Genomic DNA, 9811 nt, shown 5'->3' with positions numbered 1-9811 from the left:
ACCCCCCAAACAAAGGGTAACCTAGGTGACAGAAAAGTCTATCACCAACCAAAACCAAAGACCCAGCGAGAAGGCAAAAAACCAAACTGAGAGCCAAATACTACAGTGGAGCTCACGATTTGCCCTTGATTTAGAGCCTCCCTTGCACGATCGGAGGTTCATTTATAAAGGAGCAGAGGGCTTAGTTTTCTTTTTTTTTACCGCAGTCCAACCATCTTCTACCTTTGTTGCCTCAGCAATCCAATCCCTAAAAGAAATTGAACAATGGAACCCAGGGGAATCAGAAGCAACAACAATCTCCCTAGGAGAACTTGTAGCCAGCTGGCCCCCAACAGGACCAGGACAAACATCCGATACAAGGGCAGGGACAGGGACAGGAGAGGGAACATGGTCTTGGCCCCCAACAGGACCAGGAGGAGCATCCAATACAGGGGAAGGGGCAGGAGAAGGAACATGGTCCTGACCAGGAGTCCAAACTTCTTCCGCTACCATCGACATCGAATGATCGTCTGCAGGGGAATCATCCGCAGGGTCATCCAGAGGCCCATCCATGGACTTAACCACAGTATAGTGCTCAGAGGAGGCCCTTGACCACCAGGAAGGTGGTTGCGTTGATTTAGTCTTCACAGTAGCACAACGAGCAACAATGTGACCTGTCATATGACATCTTCTATAGCGAAAAGGGATACTTTCGTAATCCAATATTTGGATCCAAGAGCCGCTCGAGGATTCCAAACAAACCTTCTCTGGAAGGCCCTTTGAAATATCCATCTCTACAAGAATTCAAGCACACGTCGAATGGAGAATATCTGAAGTGGGAGTCCACGTATAAAAATTCATCGATAGCATCCCCAATAGCTTCGTAAAGAGAATTTAGCCAGACATGCATCGGGAGATTCAAATTTCGGACCTAGATAGGAACCTTGTTAAAGGATTTTGTAAGCGGATTGAAATCCATATGCCACGGTTTGGCCATAAGTGGATATCTATCCTGCCATGAAAAATTGTTATCGCACAAAATAGTCTTCTTGTCTTTAGCACTTATAAACTTCACTATGAAAAATCTTTTAGCCATCGGAAAGATGTGGACATCACGGCCTAAAATTGGTTCCCAATGCTTGGAGATCCAAGCATGAAGATTAGCAAGAGAGGGCCAAAAACTCCGAAAGTGAAAAATAGCAGCAAAGGTAGAGAGCTCTTTTGTTGTACTGTAAATATCATCAATTGTATTTGGATCTTAAAATACCCTTATAGGGTTTAATACACTTACAAGGGAAACTTCATGGGGACGAGAAAGCCCAGAATGAGCAGCTCGAATAGCACAATGAAGACCTGCTTCAAATATTTCTTGTAATAGGGTGTATATTAATTTTCAAGTAATATGGTAGCATTTCCAATAGTGATTTGACATGCAAACTTATGCTTTTCAAAATGTGATATGTGGCCTTGGAACCATAGTTGTAAGCAGAGGACTTCCAAGAAAATTGTTGTAGATAATGGGAGTGCTCAATTACTAGGCCCTCTCCCCTTGTTAAATCAGGCTGTGAAGGATAAGCGTAATGCATATCACATGTTTCAAATTAAAGTCAAAATTTAAAACAAATGCCATTGTTTAAGCTGTCTAAATGAAATTAGCAAATTCCTTGGCAATGTCACAACTAGGACCATTTTGAACAAAGAGATCACTTCTGTTAAAACCAAAGATTCAATAAGTTTACTCAATGTAATCATTTGGAAAAGAACTTAACTTAAAACAAAAGATTTAACAAACTTAAGTTATATCAATGTAATCTACCATTTTAGCAAGTGGACGATTTTTTTAACGTAATAGTTCTTAATTACTAATAGTTTTTTAATTACCAATATTGATAAAGTAATATTTAACATGAAGTGGGTTTTAGAGAGATGAAATATTAATAATGTTATTCTATTATTTTTATTTATTTGGAGCCTTTTGCTAAACCATTAATTATAAATGAGGGTGGAAGAAAGGAGTAGGAGAATATAAAGACTTTTTTCCTTTGCTTTTCTTGGTTAAGTTAGAAATTAATAAAGAAAATTTAATAATATAAAAAGATAAATGTTAACACGATAATCTATCACATGATAACATGTGTTAATGCCTATCTTTTTATATTGTTATATTTTCTTTATTAAATTTTAATTTAATTTATGTATTAATCACTATCAACCTTGGTCTCAATCTCCCCAGTGAGATATGGTTTCACTTGGATGACTAGTTTATTTCCTCCTCTTGCTAACTAGGGGCTTAAATACTTGTTTTATGTGCAGAAAGGAGGGTCACTTGAGAAATGCTTTCCCTCTCTTGAAGAAGAAACCAACTTTGGTCACTGATCCTAATCATTTCCCAAAGGCCAACATGCATACCCATCCCTCTGCTCCTATACCCAAGAATAAGGACTCCACCTTGAAGGAGACTAACTCCTAGATACCTGATTGCAAGCTAGAAACATGGGAAGAGATATGTGCGCCTTTAGATGCTCTAAGTAAGAAGTTGAATATTGATTTTGATCCCTCTTTGGAGGTTGCTAAAGTTCTACCCCAATTGCATACCTTGAACTCCAAACCGACCAATTCCATCAATGCTTCCAATTGCAAAACTTTGAATGCTCAACAACTGGATCTTGAGAAAATTAGAAATGCTCCTAATAGTAAGGAGACAAACCCCACCTCTTGTTTGAGGCCTCACTCGATCTGCCATAGCATAGATGACATATTTGCATCATGATACTTCCAATTCAATGTTTTGATACTATAGGTTTATGTTATTTTAATATCTGCATTTTGATAATTTGCACTTATGTCTACACATTAGGACCTAAATGATATATTTAATGATTTCATTCATGTTCTAATATTTTGCAATTGCTTTGATAGAAACTAAATTTGTAGAAATGCTTGTAATGTGAAATTGTAATGTTTAAGTGGAAATTGGAGTTAAAAGATAGATTGTGATATGCACTAGTACCTAATTCACATGCCTAGGGACTCAATAGGTGTAGATCAAATATTTCGTCACTATGATAGAAAATAAATTATGAAGTTATCCAGAATATTAATTTGATCATGTTAAGTAAAGTTTAATGTGGATAAGCAGAGTTTGATATTTTAATGTTTTTAATGTTTTATGTGAAAACGATTAGAAAAAACTAAGTTAATTGGAATGATGGAGTATGAAACCCTAAAGTTGAACGTGATAATGATTTGTTGCACATATTTCATATTGCTTACATGATTTTCTTGGACTACGTACTGATGCTCGAGTTTAGTGTGCAGGAATTTAACCATGGGATTTAATAGGGAACTAAGGCTCAAGCCTATGTGAACATGACATAGCCAAGGTTGAATCGGTGGAAAAGATTCAAGCCTTGTTGTAATGTGTTTTGTTTCGTAAATGTGAATTGTATGTGTGTAATAGTTTAATTCATATATAATTAGAGACATGTCACTATAAATGTAATGTGTTATTTTTTTGTGTCACTTGACACTTGTGTTGTCCATGTGTTGATGACTTGTCATTTAGGGTTTTGGGCAAAAGTCCTCTAACCTAAACCTAACCCAATGTAGTACCCAAGTTAATCCCTTATGGTAGAGTGTTAGGAAAAGTCTCCATCAAGAGAAATTCAAATTCTTAACTTTTAAGGATAAAAAAGTGGTCATAGGGGGTTATTTTGGTGGAAAAAAAGTGCTTTCATGATAGTAATATGGGGTGGGGGCTAAATTTAACCTTTAGTAGGCCTAGATGACCTTGGGAACCCTCCAGACAAGTCACTTAGAATTTCGAAATTGAAGAGTTCACATGTTTCTCCCACTTGGTCAAGATTACAATTTTAGAAAGGGGCAAGGATGTAAGAAAGGGGGGACTTCTTGTTAGGGCCAATTTTAGTTAGTGGGATGTTGGAGGCCTTTTTAGAGGGCTTGGGGGAAATTAGCGGGTTGTCTACCCACTCTCTAACTTTAGAGACTCTGTTAGGGTTTGGAAGCTTGGAGGGAGCTCCTCTACAACCTTTCTTTCCATTTTGCAGAAGGATTCAAGATTGGTGTTTCTTGCCATGCATTTATGTTCTTCCATTTTGATGTTGAATAGTATTGTGTTCATGAGCATGTAGGGAGTGAGAATTCCATTGTAAGCAAATTGTGTGGTATCATCTTGTATCATGTTGTGTTGTGTTGTGATGAGCATGAAGTTTGTATTTTCATTGTTTTCTTGCTTTGTTTTTCCATAATTTTGTGCATGAGTGTTATTATGGGTGTGAGGGCTTCACTCACCCTTTGGGAAGGGAACAAAAGTCTTGGGTGAAGGGGATAGTTGGGCTTGACAATGTAGTTGAGAACCTTGGAGTATGAACTCCATAGTATGCCATAATAATTCATATCTTGCTTTGGGGTCATAAGGGAAGTATGATGGAGAGATGAATGTTATGGAGTTTGGGCTCCAAGAAAGTTATAGTTGATGGTGGTGTGTTTGGGAATTTATTGTGAAGGGGAGGATGTTTGTGAAAGCCCTGAAAGGGCATGGAAATTGTTTATTGCAGATATTGTTATGGCAAGTCTCCTATTTGAAAAGATCACCTTCACCCTATGTTCATGGTTCCTTTGGTGAACTATTATGAAACATCCTTGGGATGGAATTGTTCAAGTATTATAATGTGATGTATATGCATTTGTAAGATTGGAATGAAACCCAGTTTGAGCCTTGTTACCCTAGCTTGAGGGTGGTCTCTTTGGAGGCCTATGGTTGGGTGGAGAGTACCCATGGTCCTTCTTGTTTTGTTGTGATGTATTTGCAGATTTGGTGTTCAAATGAGCAATAGAAAAAACATGGATTTCTCATGGGATTGAAGTAATATGGAAAGGAAAACTTGTCATGTGTGCATTGCAGTTGTAATGGAGAAATCTCCATCTTGTTCACTTGTTGTGAGGTATGATTTCATGTTGGCAATATAGGAGTATGTAGAAGTGTAATTGTAACATTGTTTAGTGGTGTGCATTTGTAAGTAATCAATGAAGGGTTGAATATCATTGGTGATATAGTTGGAGTATAGAAGAATTCATTTCAAGCAGACAACTCCTTGTATTTAATGATCATAGGACTGAATAAGCATAAGTGGATCATGTTCTTTCTTGGATCATAAAATAAGATAAAGAGAGTGTATTTAACATGATTGTATGAATTCTATCATAAAGATTGAATTATTCATTGCTATAATTGATCTTGTTCAAATGAGAGATATAAATTTGATGTAATGAAGCAAGTGGCTTGTATGAACAAATTATTTAGTTTTCAAGTTTCATATGTTTCTACAAATTCAAGTGCTTTCAATATATTTATCATTTTAGACATATTCATTACAATATGGATAAAAGCATTTGATTCATATATATATATATATATATATATAGTTAGATAGGTAAAAGCATCTTATTCACTTTCTTGATCTTCAGGTGCTATCTTAATTTGATTGTATCCAAAAAAAATCCATCAAGAAATAAATATCATAACTCACAGTCATATCCACTACCATTCCTAAATTGGGAAGAAGGAAATCGTCCTTTGGGCATGCTCTACTGACATCTCTAAAATCTATGCAAACTCAAATGGTTTTGTCATGTTTGGAAACTAGTACAATGTTTGATGTCCATTTAGCATGGTCAATAGCTCTTAGAAATTTTTCAACAAGGAGTTTCTCTAATTCCTCTACGAATTCAAGTGCTTTAAATATATTTATCATTTTAGACATATTCATTACAATATGGATAAAAGCATCTGATTCACTATCATCTCTCTCTCTCTCTCTCTCTCTCTCTCTATCTATCTATCTATCTATCTATATATATATATAGTTGATAGTGAATCAGATGCTCTTATCCATATTGTAATGAATATGTCTAAAATGATAAATATATTGCAAGCACTTGAATTTGTAGAGGAATTAGAGAAACTCCTTGGTGAAAAATTTCTAAGAGCTATTGACCATGCTAAATGGATACCAAACATTGTACTAGTTTCCAAACATGACAAAACCATTTGAGTTTGCACAGATTTTAGAGATGTCAATAGAGCATGCCCAAAGGACGACTTCCTTCTTCCCAATTTAGGAATGATAGTGGATATGACTGTGAGTTATGATATTTATTTCTTGATGGATGTTTTTTTGGATACAATTAGATTAATATAGCACTTGAAGATCAATAAAAGACTGCATTCACTTGTGCATGAGGTACCTATTGTTGGAACATTATGCCTTTTGAATTAAAAAATACAGAAGCAACCTATCAATAAGCTATGATAAGCATTTTTTATGATATGATGCATACAAATATGGAAGATTATGTGGATGAACTCGTGCTTCTTAAGTAGCTTGGGATAAGGGTATCACCCCTAATTTAAGATACCAAATAATATGGAATACCTAATATATCTCCTATCGTTGAATATACATATGGTAGTGTCACTATGTCTTAAGATTGCTTTTATATTATCAACTCGAATGTAAGGCATCAATAGGAGTACCTTGCCAATAGACCATTTATTATTTCACCTATATGGGTTCAGATAACATCAATTAGGTCCTTACATGGAATGTTATAAAGATTGAATTATTCATTGCTATAATTGATCTTGTTCAAATGAGAGATAAAAATTTGATGTAATGAAGCAAGTGGCTTGTATGAACAAATTATTTAGTTTTCAAGTTTCATATGTTTCTACGAATTCAAGTGCTTTCAATATATTTATCATTTTAGACATATTCATTACAATATGGATAAAAGCATCTGATTTACTATCAACTACACACACACACACACACACACACACACACACACACACACACACACACACACACACACACACACACACACACACACAATGTCATAGTAGTTGAATAAAGAAAATCAAACCAACTAGAAAACATAGCACCAAAAGAAAATGCATAACAAACAAATCTATAAGTGTGTATTTGTTCTCTAGAATTTGTATAGGAAGTGGGAAAATATCCTTCTCCCTATTACAAAGCATTAAAATAATCCCTTTCACCTAGAAGACAAAATAATAATAAAATCATAGTAATCAATGATAATAAGAAACATCATCTAATAGGGATGAGGATTAAATCATGGAGATCACGTGACCCTTGGGAAAGACATGCATGTCCTATTAAAAAATAAATAAAAGTAAACTAAATACATATCTAACTACCTACTCCATCTCAGGCATTGACCCCCATGCCATACCTCCCTCCAATAATAAAGATACAAAGCCTCCTAAAATCCCAAGGAAGAGGTTGCCCAACTATTTCAAAAGCTTTAAATTACCCATGGAAATTGATGTATAATGTTCTACTATGAAATGTGCATCTTGGAATATTAGAGGGTTAGAAAACCTTGATAGGAAGTATATTGTTAAGAGATTTATTAGACTAGTATGAGGAATGACATTCTCATGTTGCAAGAGGTAAAATAAGTCAATTTTACCTTGAATGTTGTACTTAAAATGTATTTATAATGACGTGACTTCCTTTTCTACCAAACACCCTAGAGGGAGAGGAGGAACATCTATCCTTATTATCCCTAAGTGGAGTAAATAAGCATCTGGTTGGGGATGCTCATTGTATAACTGAGTTGTTTGGTGGAAATGGGTGTGATTTGAAAATTATCCCTTTGGTACTTGGTGATCTCAACATGATTGAAAATACCCAAGATAAAGTAGGAGGAACAAAATTTGAATGGAAAAACAATGAGAAGTTTTTCTGGTAAAAATTGCCAAACAAGATCAAGTTGTTTGATCTATTGGTAGGGAAAAAACTAGATCAGAGAGGAATCTAACACACATGGTCCAACTATCAAAAATGGGATAGGAGGATTCATTGTAGGCTAGACAAATTTTATCTAAACAAAGAGTCTCTTGGGTGCATAAAAGACAATGAGGGATTGAGTGTTAAGGTAGTTCCCTTTTCTGTGTCTAATCACCACCCCATAGCAACTTGTTTCTTTTCCATTGTTAAACTCCACATATGGAAAGGAGGAGAGATGGCTTTGCCCTTAACACTTGCTCGATAAAAGACGAGGATTAAAAATCTGCAACATCAATATTGAATTGGTTTAACTCCCACATTGCTACTTATAAGAGTTCTATTGGTCGGTGGAATCATAACACTACTTCATGGAGGAATATATTGTTAGCAACAATAGTCCACCAAGATAACTGAGGGGGCGGGGGGTGAATCAGTTATCCAATAATTAAAACATTGATCTCTTTTAAACAAACTTAACCATTCAACCAAAGTAAACAACCATGATAAAATGCACATAGACAATTACACCAGATATGTTGACTAGGGAAACCCTTGATCAAAGGGAAAACCCCAGTGGGAATGATGCCCACAAGATGATGTACTAATATAAATATCCCTTGTTAGAGGATGGACCCTGTTAGGAGTCTATTACAACATTTAGTACAATGAGTCCTTGTTAGGAGATTTTGAATCCCTGTTAGGAGATTCCAACCTTGTTAGGAGTTGTGGTATAATGTATGCAAGAAGAGCCCACTACCCAAACATGCAATTTCAACTACAAGAAGAGGTCACTGCTCAAACAAGTAATTTACTGTTATCTTCTTCTTTCCTTTGCTCTTTCCTTTGTCCTGTCAATTGGACCAATCACTGTTAGACCTTGTAGGCTAGGTCACAAACCTCAGATGTAAATACCAAACTTCAAATCACTCAGCAAAACCTTAGCAATGAAGTTTCCTTCACTTCCACACTGCTCTAGTCAACTTCGCATTCCGTACTCTCTACTGATTATCATTGATCATAAAGTCATATCATCTCATCACATATTCCATACCATGATAAAGGAAAATGTCCTTCCTTTATGCTGAGTCCATAAAACAATTCCCTGATTTGGCATTATTATTGGACCACATTAAGAACATGTTACACTTAGCAATAACATTTATCTTTCGCCTTGCAACTTGAATAACTTTTCATACCCACAATATTATGATGAGTGAGCTTAGCCACGTCATCAAAAACATGTCTTCTCCATGTCCTCAAGCTTAATCCTCAACATATCAACTCTGCTAAGAGATATACCAAGTTTACCAAAACATGCCTCTGTGAACTCTATCTCAGAACAGACATCACCAAAACTTAAATAACTTCTTCTAGACTTATCCTTCTTTCTTTCGATGTTAACTGTATATACCAAATACTTAGAAGTATCTCTCATAACCTCGGGTGGTTATAATGCTCAACTAATCCTCCGTACCAACTTGATCTTTCCGCTGTTCTTCAGTCAGATACCACAAAAAACTTGCTATGTTGACATCAATGACAAACTCAATCATGAATGTAACATATCATCATAGTAGTACTCCCCCATAAGAATATCATCAACATTCATGCTTCCAACCAATCTTCCAACATATCTTTCAAAAAGTCGGGAAGAAGTTGGCCAAGGATTCTAGAAGGGACAAGGTTACTCTCCACATCCATCTCTGTGAGGCCGAAATGGAGGTGCAAAGAAATCCTTTTAATGTGTTGGTGGTGGAAACTCAAGCCCACTCTAGAGACTCCTTGAGGAAGCTTCAAACCAAGAATATTCAAGGTGCTAAAATCAGAATGCAGATAAATTGGATCAATCTAGGAGGCTCAAAAGTCTTTTCCAATACCTTGAAAGGAAAGGAATCTAGAGATATAATTGATTGTCTATGTGAAGAGGGCATGATGGTTAACTCTCAAAAAGATATCTTGCATGCCTTTACCTCCTTACTACTCTAAACTCTTTT

Source organism: Cupressus sempervirens, chromosome 4 (genome assembly GCF_028749045.1).
Source record: "Cupressus sempervirens isolate cs-2001-9-10 chromosome 4, ASM2874904v1, whole genome shotgun sequence".
Classification (NCBI taxonomy): domain Eukaryota; kingdom Viridiplantae; phylum Streptophyta; class Pinopsida; order Cupressales; family Cupressaceae; genus Cupressus; species Cupressus sempervirens.
This window is presented reverse-complemented; position numbering follows the sequence as displayed.